We start from the raw sequence: 17,480 nt of genomic DNA on the forward strand, positions 1-17,480 counted from the left end.
CCTGCCGGCTCCAACTAAAATTACAAATCTGAAAAAAATAATTCTCAAATATTTCTGAAACTCAGATTCCACGTATTTTAAAGCAAACTCGTGTTACAAAATAAATATATTTTTAGAGGCTGAAGGTATGTCACCGTAAGCGCAGCTGACTTATACTATCTTCCTTGCTGTATAATTGAATTTGAATAATTTTTGGACTTATAAATTTGTTTGCATGCCAAATTTTTGAATTTCTATTCATTGTTAGTTATTTCTACCGGTATAAAATATATTTTTGATATCACAATATATGCCCACAATGAACTATTTTCGAAGCATATGTGATAGATCTTCAATAAACTCGCAATTTTCCCAATTATCAAATATACCAAATTGCGTGGTATATATGTGTAGTTATTTTAGGTGTATTCCAAAAAGGAAGTTGATATTCAAAGCCAATTTGAAGATGTAGCAGGAGGGACTAATCACTGGGAATTTTCCAATTTTCGAATATTTTTTAGAAATGTATAATTTATATATTTTTCCATAAACATCCCAGTAAAGACAAGGGAGGTTTCTCTTATATCAATGGATTCATATTATGTATTATGTATGTATATTGATATGTGACCTAGTGTCCTAAGTTGCCACTTGTAGAGACGATTTTCATGTCTGAAATACTCAGCAAATATCACCAACATTACTAAAGGGTTTTTTGCCACCGTAGACAATTTGATGGAAATCGAACCCGGACATTCAGCGTGCAAGGCGGTTGCACATAGCTAATTCCTACAGGTTGTGGTGTAGGGTATCACATGGTCGGCCCCGTCCGACTATAGGCTCTGCTTACTTGTTTTTTTTTAAATATTTTTTTAAACATCGTAACGTTTCTTCCAAATTTACAGCAAGTTCCAGAAAGGCCTATATCGGATAGGTCATTTGATCTCTCTCCCAAAAACTTGCCTTTTTTGGGGGATCTTCAAGGTCGTTGAGAAATTTTTACCGCAGGTAGTTCTTAGAGTCTTATTTACATGGACGATATGTTTTTCGTGTGGAAATCCACCCTATAAAGCCTACGGTGACCAACAAGAATGCTTAGGGCACGATAATTTACGAATTATGTATCCGATTTGGTCGAAACTTTGAAAATCTTAAAATTTCTTCAAGAGGCACATTCAGGGGTGATGTACATAGGAATGTCAATAGAATACTGTTCTATGACACTGTTCTATCCTTTTTGTGTAAGAAACTCGCTTCCAAATGCTGGCAGGGAAACAGTAGCACACACCCGCACACATACATCACATCACATCACAACTACTAATCAACTTAATCCCTCTTACGAGTTCTTAAAGCTCACAGTTAAACACACAATTATTGTAATGTTTGCAGGCTGTCAAAAGAAAACGGAAATCATTTTGGATTTGTGTTGCTTTTTAGTACATAGGGTTTTTTGCCATTTTTAGGTTAAAGCCTGTCATGAGGGTATGTTAAGCGTGAATGTTAATTTCTTATTCCCAGTATTTTTGTCATATTCTGGAGGCAGATAGCTATGTCCTATGTGTCTTACTTTAGTCGTGAATAATGCCATTACCACAGGGGTTTTCGCAGTTTTTCCCAAAGGGATGCTTGAAAATGTCATGAAAAATAATAGTGGTGTTGGGTAAAACATAATCGGTCCCGTCCAGACTATAGCCTATTTTAAGATCTTTATTTAAGAACTTTATGAGGCTATTTTCATATTTGCACCCAAGCTAGTTCATGAAACAAATGTGTCATGTAAAATACACTCTCGTACGTTTGTTTACACATTTTTATTGGCTTCATAAAATTATCCCACATACATATTTCCTTATTCTCTCTCGCATGTACGTTTTTATGTTTAACGTTCATGAAACTTTTAATTTATGAGTGTGGTGAAGCAGCAGTTATTGTTGCTTTCGCCCCTCTTACTTTTTGTAATTCTTTCGCGAAATGAAATCCCGGTCATGGTAGTCATGACTTATGTTCCTTTCTTGTTCATCTTCTCTTGGAGTTTGAAGTAGTTACTGATGTTCTGGTTTCATTGTTTGTTACTTCGTGCATTGTGCTAACAATAAAGTTCACATGAAATAAGAGGGAAACAGAGCAAAAGAGGAATACAACTTGTTTGTGTTTAACAATAAAACAGCAGCATAATTGGAAAACAATTGTTGGCATTAAAACCTGAAAAAGAGGAAGTCGACGACAGACAGTTTAATGCTGAAACTTATGATTACTACTATTTAGCCTAGTACTTGCAATACCAATCGTAGATATTTGCGACACAAACAAACACATCCATGCAGCCATACAATAGTACACAGATTTTCACGCTTCCAAATGAAAAAGTAGCTGAAAGTGGAACAGAACAACAACAACAGTGTAACAACAAATGACATATTAAACACTTATAACTGTCGCCAAAGTGTGAAAATTTCAATGGAAGAAAGGGCGGATGGTGGGGAATTGTGAAATTATTAACATTGGTGTTAATACGCCACACATATGAACAATCACGCATAGAAATCAAACAGTAGCATGCACACATACATCATATCACAACTACTACTCAACTTAATCTCTCTTACGAGTTCTTAAAGCTCACAGTTAAACACACAATTATTGTAATGTTTGCAGGCTGTCAAATGAAAATGGAAATCATTTTGGATTTGTTTTGTTTTTTAGCTCTTTTGGTTTAACCACAACTATGAAACTTTCCCTCTGTAGGGGAAACATGGGACAATAAATTCAACTTTGTAGAGAGTTGTGTATAGAGTTGCCGTTGCAGGATTTTTAAGATGGAAACTAAAAAAATGCTATAAATACCAACATAGATAAGAGGCGGATGTGGTGTCAGAGCTCAATATTCATTTAAATCACACATTGCTGTGAGCTCAAAGTATATTGCTTTTATTCTTCAACATAATAAAAGCAATAGGCTTTGAGCTCACAGCGATGTGTTGTATGATATATGTGTTGTAAGAACAACAGTTATCTTATATCCCTATATAAGAAAGATTGATTACAAACCAGCTTTAAATAATCAATCAGATGTAGATAAGTTTTCTATGGTTGAAATATTCTGGAAATGTAAGCCAACATTACGCTGAGGGGATTTGCCACCGCCAACATTTTTACAGACAATAAAATTGTATGTAAGATTAAAAATTGTAAAATAAATTGTATTTATAACACTATGCAACAATGTAATTGCAAATGACTTCTATTATGCATTTTAAAAGTACATATTGATACTACAAAACCCCTAGTAGATCCAGTTCGGATTTTATGGCCTTATAAAACTACAGTTTTTTTGCATTTATTGGACCTTTATCTCAAAATCGGTCAGGAATTTGGCCTTGCTGTCTTTGGCAATATTGTAGCTCTAAACTAGAAGAAACTCCATCTAGGGCATCAAAATCGATAAAATATAGACAATTTTACATAATTGCTGAAATTCTGGTCAGTATCAGGTTAACTATTGAGAGTTCAACCAAGTAACCTTTTACAATAATCTTCCAAATAAAGTTCTCAGCAATTCTTCAGAACATTCTGAAACTCTAAAATGCTTACTGGATGTTGTTTCAGCGGTATTTTGCATAATATCTTTCACAACACGTATTTCAAACGAAGTTAACACCAAGAGTTTATTCTTACATTTCGAATTTCACCACATGTTCTGAAGAGTTTTGTATTGCATTCTAGCGAATATTCTTCCAAAAGAAAACATTATGAAAAAATTAACGGGTTTGGAGATATGGTGCAAAATGTATTCAAATTATGGAAAGTTTCCATATTTCATAGAATTTGAGGCAATAAATGTAGTTTTTCGAGTTCATAATTTCTGCAAATAGTTTATTCTTGCCCTTATCTACAAACTTGCTTCCGAGGTCAGATGAATATTTACACATGTTTCGGAGATATAGCCCAGAATTGCTTTAAAAAGTCAATATTTAACCATGTTTAGATGGGGCCATAAAATCCAGGCTGGATCTGACACAACAAAACCAGACTAGGATTTTTGTCGTTTGGGTCTGCAATTTCAAAAAACCTCAGCTCAAAATGTTTACACGTGATTACCTTAAATTGTTGCACAGTGTAATCAAATTGATACTTCCCTTAAATCAAATTGGATTTTGACGAAATTGAAAAGGCTATTTTGTTCTTCTTCTTCTTTATTTGCAAATCCGTATTCGGATATTAGCGATCATACAATGTTAATTATTACAGAGTTATTTAATTACATATTATAGAGTTAAAACATTTTATTCAATTATAGCTAGTTCTCTGTTTCTTGCGGCGCTTAAAAGGCTTATTTCATCTTGGTGTCCTGTCCATTCCTGAATGTTTTTCATCCATGTTATTTCTCGTCTTCCTCTTGGTCTGCGACCTTCAATTTTGGTTCTTATAATAGCTTGGAGGAGATTATATTTTCTATTTCGCATAATGTGTCCCAAATAAGCAGTTTTTCTCGTCTTTATAGTTCTGATAATTTGATTTTCGGTATTCATTCGCCTCAGTACTTCATTATTTGAGATGTGATTGGTCCAGGATATCTTTAAGATCCGGGGATTCTTAGCACCCTCTGATTGCCGGAGACTGAGGGCCGTAGGTTATTTTGTGTGTTCATTGTAATTGTATGATTTTCTAGGACTTATATACTTCAGTGGTTTGCCGGGGCCTTCTGAAGGGTTTAGAGTATTCCGTCTCCATATTCAGCCGCTCCTCCTGGAGTTCAGACGCTGTTTGCTGCCGCCAATCCTTTGGTCAGACGCTGCCGTTTTCCATTTTTTTCTTTTGGTTCGCCCCGCATATTTTATTTCTGCGGTACCCGCCATATCTGATGAGCATTCCCCTATCCACCACCTGGGGAGGCGTCCGATGGGAGAGGAAAAAAGGGAAAAAAATAACTCCGCACGGACTATTTTGTTAGGAAAAGAAAAAAGGTTTTGGTTTTTTGATGGATTTAAAAGAAAAACCAAACCTCAGTCATTTGGCATTCTAAACTAATTTAATACATCTAATATATAAAAGGCAATGTGTGTATGTTAGTATGTTTGTTTGTTTGTATGTTTGTATGTTCCGAATAGACTCAAAAACGGCTGAATATATTTTCTTGAAAATTTCAGATAATGTACTGGGAACACCGGTGGTGAAAATAGGCTATATATTTTTTTGAATGGTCGTCGCGGAAGTGGAATATCGCGGTCATCCCAAATTATTCAAAAATGTATTATTTCAGATAATATACCTAATTTTAGTAAGCGTGACTACAAAACCGCTATAACACTGGCTTCAATATGTGGGATAACGCGGTCAACGCCATATTTTGGAATATAGTAAAATCCCGATGTCTTGAGATGTCACTATATAGAAATTCCGAAAAATCGATTGGGAAATCTTATGAAATTTTGTATGTGGAGTTTTTAGGTCTGAGAATAGGTCTTAATCTATTTTTTTATCCCGCTAAGTGTAGTGACCGGTGGTCCTCCCCACAATTTTTTTAAGAAAACCGCGAAATTCAAGATACGTTTTAATATATTGTTTACAAATTGTTTGCAATGCTATGGTAATTACAGTCTTGACACTGAATGGTCGTCGCGGAAGTGAAAATCGCGGTCATCCCAAAATTTTCAAAAATGTATGTTTGTATGTTCCGAATAGACTCAAAAACGGCTGAATAGATTTTCTTGAAAATTTCAGATAATGTACTGGGAACACCGGTGGTGAAAATAGGCTATATTTTTTTTTGAATGGTCGTCGGGGAAGTGAAATATCGCGGTCATCCCAAATTATTCAAAAATTTATTATTTCAGATAATATACCTAATTTTAGTAAGCGTGACTACAAAACCGCTATAACACTGGCTTCAATATGTGGGATAACGCGGTCAACGCCATATTTTGGAATATAGTAAAATCCCGATGTCTTGAGATGTCACTATATAGAAATTCCGAAAAATCGATTGGGAAATCTTATGAAATTTTGTATGTGGAGTTTTTAGGTCTGAGAATAGGTCGTAATCTATTTTTTATCCCGCTAAGTGTAGTAACCGGTGGTCCTCCCCACAATTTTTTAAGAAAACCGCGAAATTCAAGATACGTTTTAATATATTGTTTACAAATTGTTTGCAATGCTATGGTAATTACAGTCTTGACACTGAATGGTCGTCGCGGAAGTGAAAATCGCGGTCATCCCAAAATTTTCAAAAATGTATTATTTCAATTAATTAGAACTGTCTTAAGCTGTTTTTATACGGCTAGGAGTAGTGACCGGTGGTCCTCCCCCACAATGTTTTTAAGAAAATCTGAAATCTTTGATATTTTTGAACGTATTGTTTACAGATTGTTTTCCCTGAATGATCGCGGTCATCACAAAGTTTTCAAAAATGTATTATTTCAATTAATATACATAATTTTAGTAAGCGTGACACAAAAATGATATAAACACTAGCTTGAACAAGTCGTGAGCTATTTTAATACGGCTAAGTGTAGTGACCGGAGGTTCCCCTTCATTTTTTTTTTTGTTTTTAAATCTGAAGTCCATGATATTTTTGAACGTATTGTTTACAGATTGTTTGCAATACTACTGTAATTACTGTCTTGACCCTGAATGGTCTTCGCGGAAGTGAAATACCGCGAAAAGTGAAATATCGCGGTCATCACAAAATTTGCAAACATTTATTATTTCAGATAGTTGTTTTAAATTCTCACAATTCCTGCTGTATGCCGATGACCTTAAAGTATTTTTGAAGGTCAAAACATTTATGGATTTTCTAAATATACAAGAAGATCTATACAACCTTATCCGATGGTGCGAATTGAATGAATTGCATCTTAATATTGATAAATGTTTCCATTTATCTTTTCATAGATCCCGTAATCCACTTCAATTGCCTTTTTACTTGGGTAATCATATGTTAAAGATGGTTGAGGAAAAAGAAGATTTAGGTATTATTTTTGATTCTAAATTAACATTCACTTCACATATTGATCATCTAATTCCTAAAACTTATTCTTTACTTGCCTTCATTAAGCGAAATAGCACGGATTTTAAAGATCCGTATACACTAAAGCAATTGTACTCATCATTCATTAGATCCAAATTAGAATATGGTGCTCTGATTTGGAGCCCTTTTTCTAAAATTCATATAAATCGCATTGAAAAAATTCAGAAAAAATTTGTCAAATTTGCTTTAGCTTATCTAAACTTTACTCTTCCTTGGCCTAATTATGAATCTCGGTGTCTTTTAATCCAATTAGAAACTTTGGAAAGCAGAAGAAAATTACTTTCAATTTTATTTGCTTATGATATAATTAATTCTAATATCGACTGTTCATTTCTCTTGGATAAAATTGGATTTACAGTTCCAAGTCGAAGTCTTCGGCACTTTAACATGTTTCACGTAGATGCTAATCGTAATAATTATGTTTTGAATAGCCCAATAAATAGGGCGTTATTAAACATTAATACTCTTAATAGATCTTTTCCGATTGATTTTAGTGTAACAAAGTATGCATTTAAAACAATTTTGAAACAACATAACTTGTAATTATGAATACTGTTTAAATCTTTTCTTTGTATATACGTATTTATGTATAATTTACATATTATTTATTGAATTACTGTTAGTCTGTAAGGAACTATGTTCTCTTGACTATTATGAAATAAAGAAAGAATAAAGAAAGATAATATACATAATTTTGTAAGCGTGCCTAAAAAACGCTATAAACGGTGAACAGTAAACAATAAGTGGGACAGCGCGATCAACTCCACATTTTGGAATACAGTAAAATCCGGATAACTTGAGATGTCACAAGATCGAAATTCCAGAAAGATCCATTGGAAATCAGACAAAGTTATTGATATGCAATACAATATCATCATTGGAATCAGAATACCACAATCGTGTTCGATTTTTGAAAATATTATAATTACGGATAAAATCTCAAAATGTGGGAAGTGAAACTGCATGAGCATTGATTTCAGTCCTTGGAATAGCTAGGTAAAGATACATTTTTTTAAATACAGCAAAATCTCGATAATAACAACTACAATTTATAGAAGTAATTTTTTTTATGAATTATATAAATGTTGCCATACATATCCCGAAGGAATATACATTTCGCTGAGGGGTATTTTACCACCATTGCATATAGAGCGCGAAGAAAAAAGGCGTTACGTTCGATTGGGCTGAATGAGGCTAAATCCACCAAAAATAGCGAAAATCAGGTGCCACCGTTCTATGGGAGCTATATCAAAACGAGGACGTATACTGAACAGTGGCTATATCTCTGAACTATCGAAAATCGGGAGGTACTGTTTTATGGGAGCTATATCAAAACGTGAACCTATTACTGTTACATACCGAGCGCAAATAAAAAGGCGTGTCTTTCAGTCGATACGAATATTTATGCTCTCCTCTTTAAAATATATTAAAACCAGATTTCAGCCATTTCGGTGTGATAATGATGTTAAATCCTCAAAAATAGCGAAAATCAGCCGGTACAGTTCTATGGGAGCTATATCAAAACGTGGACCTATACCAACAATTCTTTGCAGTAATAATTACGACCCCAACCGAGACCAACAACCCAATATATAGCAATGTTAATTGACGTGCACCGACCATTATATGTGGGTCACAAAGTGCTTTAAACTGTCGATTTATGGTGAAGGGTATAATAAAAGACATTTTATATCTTTAATTTGGGGGATTTATATTATGAAGTTTCTAGAGGGATGCCTAAGTATGGGTGTATCAATACTGGATAGATAACTAAAGTTTACACGGAGAACCCAAACAACGGGCCAGCAACGCGGACCGGGTCAGCTAGTTTTCATAATAAAATTTAAATTAAAGTAAATTTTTGTTAACACCTAAAATAATATAAATTACAAGATCGAATGTGGGCATGAGATCTTCATTACCCTAAAACTATATACACAAATATCTTCCACAAATATTCCAGAAGAGAAAAAGTTGGCTCCTGTGATGTAACTCCTGATATATAAATATTGTAACATTTCGGCGCTAACATTTCAACACTAACCGAAAAATTGCCTTAAATAGGATTTATGTGCAAAAATTATGGATGAGATGTATGAAGGAATGGACCGACATGGAACTTGATTTTCGTTTCGATTTAATTCATTTCAATAGTTAAACTGTCCATCTGTCATCCTATTGGTTACCGTATAACTTTCGGGCCTTATATCAGGAGGTATTGTTGACCTGTCGACGAAAAACATTATATCATTGTAGACAGGAACACACGTACTACCTTCCCTTAACTTTTTAACGCGGGGTTCGAACAGTCCTTAGACTGCGCCTAATCTTTGGGGCCACTCGAACATCTCTCCGGATTACGCATTTTCGAACTGGACTTGGATTTTAACCCAAAGCAGCAGTTTTTAGGAGCGACCGCAGGTTTCCTCCTTAAAAAAATATCGTTTTAGTCAGGACCTCAAGGACTACCTGCGCTAAATATTTAACGACTAAACTGCCTAAAAACGATTAACATCTCTCCGGATTACGCATTTTCGAACTGGACTTGGATTTTAACCCAAAGCAGCAGTTTTTAGGAGTGACCGCAGGTTTCCTCCGTAAAAAAATATCGTTTTAGTCAGGACCTTAAGGACTACCTGCGGTAAATATTTAACGACTAAACTGCCTAAAAACGATTAAACTGCCTTAAACTACCTAATCGATTACTCCCTTCGAGGGTAGACTCATATTAAGTAGCCTTTATAGTCTATTTTGGGAATTAATAAGCTCCCATTAGGAACCCTAAAAAGCTATTATAAAAGAGCCTCTATACGCTCCTAATAAGGAGCCTTAAGTGGATAATATGCTCATCTTAAGGAGCCGTCATAGGTTCCTGAATAGTACCCTATAAAAGCTCCTCAAAAGAAGCCTATAAGGCCTCCATAGTCTCCTCTTAAAGAGCCTATAAAGGCTCCTTAATAGAAGCTTATAGAGACTCCTCAGGCGGAGCCTATAAAGGTATCTCAATTGAAGCCAATAATGGCTTCCCAACAGGAAATTATTACGCAGTACTTTTTGGTAGTCGTAACTACATACAAAACCCCCTACTAACCCATTATTTTAACAAGGGCATTTCGCACTGAATAGCTGGTTATTCTATGACCAATATAACCACTAGAATAACAAGTTATTTTATCGCCACTGGAAGTTGAAAAATAAGCTATAAGTTAAAAAATTATATTTTCTATTTTTAGAACAGTGTAGGTGGAATTTGTTTTCAATTTCAACACACTTCATATTTATACCCTATACAACAATGTGGAAAAGGGTGTTATAAGCTTGTTTTGGTAAAAATGCATGCAACACCGCGAAATATTCCTCGGAGACCCCCAATGTGGTATACCAATCTTCATATCTCGGCGAGATAAAGCGATTTTGAGATGTGTGTCCGTCCGTCCGTCCGTCTGTCCATTATAAATTGTAAACATGCTCCAGGCCGCAATTATGGACCGATCGTCATGAAATTTTGTATGGAGGTCGGGTTCAGATCAGAATAGATCTGTATTCTTATTGGTGATGATCGTGAAATATTTAGCGGGTGAAATGGACCAAAAACATGATATTTATTAAATTTTCTAGCGGCTCTGTAGGTCTTAATAATAGTCCGATCAACACGTAATTTTAAATAAGGTAAGAGTATATAACAAAGGAGAAGCTTGCAATTTGAGATGGCGATCGGATAATATTGGTAAATATAAAATAAATGGACCAAAACTTTTGTGTGAAAATTGTGAAAATTTTTAAAATACAGCTTATATCTTAATTCCTGGAAGTACATTCCGGACAAGTGAGATATACTTGAAAGTGGAACACTTGGCCTTTCAATTGATGCCAATTATGTTGGCAGATAACAAAGTTTCAGCCTAATATATTCCGTTATTTGTTTGTAGTGTAATAATAAACTCGCTAGAAGTCGCAATTATACATCAATAGTCACGAAATTTTGCACCGGGTAAGAGTATAGGTCGAAAAAGATGCCTACAATTTTGAATAATGATCTGATATGAATGAATGAATTTTATTTTTTGTCGATATTTTAATTCCTTGAGGACATATATATTTCGCAAAGTAGCCTACATATGGAAAAAAACTACTGACCTTTCCTCTGATCTAAATTGCAATAAAGTGTTTGCTAGATAACGGGCCTACTGCCTAATATATAATGGGTTCTGTATACAGAACCACATTTTTATCCCATGCTACGTATTGTCTCTCCAAAAGTTTATGTAACACTACGAAATATTCGTCCTAGACCCCTTATTTGGTATGCCAAAATTCATATCTCGACGAGATAAAGCGATTTAGCGAGGTGTGTCCGTCCATTAAAATTGTAAACAAGCTTAAGGCCGCAAATATGGATCGATTGTAACGAATTTTTTAAGGAGGTTGGGTTCGGGCCAGAATAGAAATGATTAGTTTTTGGTGATGATCGTGAAATGTTCAGGGGATGAAATGGACCAAAATCAAAATTTTAACCAATTTTGTAGCGGCTCTGTAGGTCAAAATATTAACCCGCAAAATTTTAAACAAAGTTTGAGTTTATGAAGAAGAAGCGTACAAACCAACGTGAAGATCAGATAATACTTAGCGGGTTAAATGAACTGAAACTTTTGTGTGAAATTGGTAAAAATTTCAATAACGTAGCGGTTAAACAACGGAAGTAGTAGTACTACATAAGTGGGTTTCATTACGTTTTAGTTTGTGTGAACTAAATTTTCCTTTCCTGCTACAAAAATATCTTTGTCATGCTAGATAAATTTTTGGTTTTGGTCATAAGTATTATACATTACATCTCTGATATTTGATAACTAAATTTTCACAATCATTGAAAAGAAGTTCCGTGGAGAGCGATTGTCCAGGGATAGTGGTATAGGGTATCCCATAGTCGGCTCCGTCCGACTATAGACTTTTCTTACTTGTTATTAAAGCGTTTTGTCGTGCCAACTTTAGCTCGAAAACTAATAAACCGATCGTCATATATTTTTGTATGCTTATTTAGAACATAAAGATCTAGTCCTTTATCGATCGATTTTTTAAAACCATTAGGATTTACGGAAATGGTGGACCCAAAAAATTAAAACTTCATTTTTTGGCTTAAAAACTGTCATTTTCTGGTCATTAAACGGACAAAAAAAAATTTTAAAACTAATATCGGTCGATGAAGGACAGTTTTTTGATGTTTTTCATAAGTTCACAAAATTAAATGACAATCGTTTCATCAGTTTTTAAACTAGAGTTGGCACCGTTTTCAAAATGTCATTTCGAGACAAACACGTTTTAAGTTTATATGCTACAAACAAAAACACAATGAATTTTCTCTTCTAAAATTTACAAGTGTGGTCACCCCTAAAGTAGTCTTTATAGCCTCGTTTTGGGAATTAATAAGCTCACATTATTATTAAAGAGCTTCTAGATATATATATAATACAATAGGGAGCATTAAGTGGATTATAGGCTACTCTTAAGGAGCCTCCATAGGTTCCTGAATAGTACACTATAAAGGCTCCTCTTAAGGAGCCCTTAAAGGCTCCGTAATAGAAGATTACAGAGAATCGGAGCCTATAAAGTTGTCTCAATTGAAGCCAATAATGGCTCCTCAACAGGCAATTATTAAGGCTTCTCAACGGGAGCCTATAAATACTTAGAACTCCTCACTTAGCACTTATAAAGACTGTTTAATAGGAGAAAACCTATAAAGACCCCTCAATTAAAGCCTCCTCATTAGGAGCCAACAGAGTCTCGTCAATAGGAGCCCATAAAGGCTCATCAATAGGTGCCTAGAAACGCTTCTCAATCGAAACGTATAAAGACTCCACAATAGGAGCTCCTTAATAGTAGTCCATGAGTGGCTTATATAGGCTCTTACTTAGGAATAAATTTATGGAGCTTACATAGTGTCCTGTAAAATTCCATTTCTAAGATTTTATTAAAGAGTCTTCATACTATCTTACTTATCTAAATGGCCCTCAGCGGAATATATGTATGTATATGCTATATACTGAACTGGAAATAGATTTCCATTCCTCCATATGTGTTGCTTTTCTTTCTTCCACTTGATTCCAGTATTGGATACCAAGAGTTTGGAAAACGCAACATAAACTATCGTTTACCAAAGTCACCAGTTTGATTTTTCACTCATTGGTACAATTTTCAGACTTCATTCTCGCTCCTATACATATAAGTTTTTTCACACTTTCGCTTTTCAAGTTCTTTCTTCCTTTCGGTTATGTATGAGAAAAAATACCTCTTCAATAAAACGCTAGAGTGTGCCTCGGATTGTTAGCGTCACTATTGTCGGAGAAACTACACAACTAAGAAGCAGGGATTTCACAGAATCTTACCCCAAATATTTCCAATATAATAAATAAATTACCGCCCATTGTAAACCACAAAACGCCGGTACACATGTCACCTATAATTAGTTTTTCTATTGCAGAGTGCAATCTTTACAAAATTTTCGATCAGCTCCCTTGAGAGATGTTTATTGGAGCGTATAAGTTTTGCTACAACGTATACGCACGGCGGATACATCACTTACTCTCTTTTGCTTATGGAAATGTTAATCCTTTGGAACGTATGTATGTAAATGGTTTTATGTAGAGTTGAGAAATTACAAATGAATAACTTAGTATCATCGTCTAATTATTTAAAACTCCCAAAACTTTTTCATCCCAAACACCTAATTGGAAACGGCAACACGGCTTCTTGACTGCGTCGAATTGACAGTAAAGTGAAAAGAAAGTAAATCCTGCTTGGTAATTAAAGTTTAATCTATTTATTATAAGCTCTATAAAACTGTCTTTCCGGATATCTTTACTTCAGATTTGATTTTTAAGGAATAGAAAAAAGAAAACTTTCTAACCATGCCAAACTGAAGCAAAGCAAACAAAAATTCCCATTTTAAGTATGCAAGGATTGTTTTTTTTTCTCTCTCTTTTCTTGAGTTTGGAAAAGTATAGCCAATAGTAATAGTGAAACTTTTGTGATATCATAATTAGAAAGGAAACATGGGTCTGTTTTGTTGTTGTTGCTGCTTCTTTTTCTTATTTTTAATGGCCATAGACCAGGCGACAATCTTAATTAGTGGTAATTTGAAAGTTTAGTTCGATACGAAAATGAAGTAAATATTTAATGATATGCTATGGAAAACTAACGAACGAAGAAAATAATTGGGGCTAATTTTGTATAAATAGTTGGTTAACAGAAAATATCATGAATCATTATAATAATTGTTTGGTCAAATGTGGTCAAATTCAAATTAATTTAGACCTGAAAATAAAAGGAAATGAAAACAAATTTCAAGTGAAATTGTCCGAAATAAATAGTTTTATAATAATTTTTATTTTCGAAAATTAAATCTAATTGGAAGAAATATTGTAGGTAGAATTATTGAAATAAGAAAAGGTCAATAAAGTCGTAGACATGTACGAATTTTATAGGAATATGTTAAAATATGTTATATTTGAAATTGAAAAAGTTGTGATATGGAGAATGACAGATAACAATAAATTCTCTTATATTCTTATCTTATCTTTCATCTGAAGTGATTGTTGGTCGCTGTCGGCTGGAATATCATCTTTATAATAATTAGTTAGTCCTTACGAATGAATAATACTAATCAATTCAGATTTAGACACAGGCCCCATATATTTTTCACCGATTTTGTGTCCGGAGCTCCGGACAAATACTTTCCAACTGGAAAGTTTGTGAAAAGATGAGGAAGTAATTTTTAGTGATTACAGAATAAAACAAATATTAAATCCCTGATGATGGTTGTCGGAGATGACCGAAATAACGGATAATAAAAATAATATTAAAACCAAAATAAAATGTTTTTAATTTGCTGACCTCAAGCCAAACCAAAACTTAGAGAAAATTTCAGTCCAAAGGTCAACTATAACCATACAACAAATAAAAAACCTTTGATCAATTTACACCAGGGCCAATCAGACAGTATACTCAGCGATCCCACTGAGTTGTCTTTGCATTTGTTTTTCTCCCTCACGTACACTATGCGTGACCAAAAACAAACAAAAAACATAATCTGGTTGTTGTTTTTTTCATTCATACATGCATTTGATTTGTTTGTATTCCTACGGTCGGCGCTAATTTACACCCATGATTACACGATGAATGTTAACAACTTCATACTTGAGTCTGAATATATATTCTTAAAATATTTATTTCCAGATAGTGAAAGATTTGTTTGATAAACCCTTAGCGTAAGTGTAACATAAATAAATGTAAATTAAATAAATGTCATACCAAATCCTGTTGTCAATATAATAGGTGGTTAGTTATGACTTTCGCTTGTCTGGACAATGACATAGAATTTCCTTATGACCATAAGGGAACTTTAATTCATATTCGTCGACATAGTTATGATGGCTATTCATAATTATTCATATTTTTCTTTTATGGACACATCAATATAGAGTCTTTTTGGGTGGGATGGCCATTAAAGTTCCTACCCAATCGTTTTACTCTTTCACAATTTCATTAGAGATTAAGGTTTGTAAAGGTATTAAATTGCACTGTGACAAAAGCTGGAGGTGAAAATCTGGGGCAGAGATAATGAAAGCCCTTTGTGAGTATATTCAGAATCCCGAAGGACAGATCCGCCGTGAGTCCAACTTCCGAGTTAAGGCGTGATGAAGTTTCTGCTGAAGACCCATTAAGGCATCTGAAATTAGCGTCATATCTTTGTTAACTGCGGTTTTAGCTTATTTATGATATGCCATATCTTCAGTCAAATCGAATGAGGATTACTTTCGTAGAGCATTTCGACCTTCTAACTCGCTTCCTTCAATGTCCTTTTCGTCCTTTATTTTAAGAACCGCTATAAAAGTACCACAAGATGAAGTTTTTCAGCTTCGAAATATTCTGCAAAAATATCGCTTAGAAAAATGTAGGTATGGTTCTCAGTGACAACTTATCGATATTGTCACGTTTCTTCCTTAATATACTCACCAAGGGCTTTCATCCCCAAAAAGGAATTACAGTGTTATTTATATGTGCTTGAAAGCTACTAAGTTGCAAGGATCCTTTTAAAAATATTCTTTAAAAATCGACGTTTTGTGGTGTACGGATCCTTGAAAAATATTCTTTAAAAATCTATGTTTTGTGGTGTAAGGATCCTTAAAAAAATATTTTTAAAAATCCACGTTTTGTGGTGCAAGGATCCTTGAAAAAAATGTTCTTTAAAAATCAACGTTTTTGGTGTAAGGATCCTTGGAAAAAAGCTCTTGCGCTAGGTTTTATTTGGTTTTATTAATATTACGATTAATAATATATTTTTTAAATCTATATATTAAAATTAATTATATATTTAATGTTTTTTCAGAAAAAAAATTACAATGCTGCAACTGCAGAACTAATTTCTACAAAACTGGAGTGTATGGTAAGAAATAAAATTATGAAATAATCAAATCCTTGAAAAAATATTCTTTAAAAATCCCTGAAAAAGTATTCGTTAAAATCCACGTTTTGTGGTGTAAGGATCGCTGAAAAAATAGTCTTTAAAAATCCTTGAAAAAATAGTCTTTAAAATTTTTTTGAAAAATATTCTTTAAAAATATTTTCGATTGCATGAGTGTAGTATTCCCCCATTGGCTCAACTTCATTTATTACCCTCTATTACAGAGAGAAATGTTTTTCAAAACGAACTGAAACGAACTGATGAAATATTTGAAAAATACTCTTTAAAAAATCCACGTTTTCTGGTGTAAGGATCCTTGAAAAAATATTCTTTAAAAATGCTTTAACGAATATTTTTACAAATCCTTGAAAAAATATTCTTTAAAAATCCTTTAACAAATATTTTTACAAATCCTTGAAAAAATATTTTTTAAAAATCCTTTAACAATAATTTTTACAAATCCTTGAAAAAATATTATTTAAAAATCCACGTGTTGTGGTGTAAGGATCATTAAAAAAATATTCTTTAAAAATCCTTGAACGAATATTTTTACAAATCCATAAAAAAATATTCTTTAAAAATGTTTTCGGGGTAAGGATCCTTGAAAAAATATTCTTTAAAAATCTACGTTTTGCGGTGTAAGGATCCTTGAAAAAAAATTTAAGAATCCACGTTTTGCGGTTTAAGGATCCTTGAACAAATATTCTTTAAAAATCCACGTTTTGCGGTGAAAAGATCCTTGATAAAATATTCTTCAAAACTCATTAAAATATTCTTTAAAAATCCACGTTTTGCGGTGAAAAGATCCTTGATAAAATATTCTTCAAAACTCATTAAAATATTCTTTAAAAATCCACGTTTTGCGGTGAAAAGATCCTTGATAAAATATTCTTCAAAACTCATTAAAATATTCTTTAAAAATCCACGTTTTGCGGTGAAAAGATCCTTGATAAAATATTCTTCAAAACTCATTAAAATATTCTTTAAAAATCCACGTTTTGCGGTGAAAAGATC

General features: G+C 33.6%; 1 long non-coding RNA gene across 9 annotated transcripts in view; it reads left to right on the plus strand.

Annotated features, from left to right (window-relative positions):
* Nucleotides 1-17,480, plus strand: part of LOC141390484 (uncharacterized) — a 310,744-nt gene that overhangs the window by 89,352 nt on the left and 203,912 nt on the right. For 7 of the 9 annotated variants that reach the window (XR_012409368.1, XR_012409369.1, XR_012409372.1 and 4 more), the window contains one exon: nucleotides 16,392-16,448. The exons of the other annotated variants lie outside the window; for them this stretch is intronic. This is a non-coding gene — a long non-coding RNA (uncharacterized lncRNA). The remainder of the gene's footprint in view (nucleotides 1-16,391; nucleotides 16,449-17,480) is intronic. 9 annotated transcript variants of the gene reach the window in all.

The sequence above is a fragment of the Musca autumnalis genome, unplaced genomic scaffold (assembly GCF_047663935.1).
Source record: "Musca autumnalis isolate F117 unplaced genomic scaffold, ASM4766393v1 scaffold_1, whole genome shotgun sequence".
NCBI lineage: Eukaryota > Metazoa > Arthropoda > Insecta > Diptera > Muscidae > Musca > Musca autumnalis.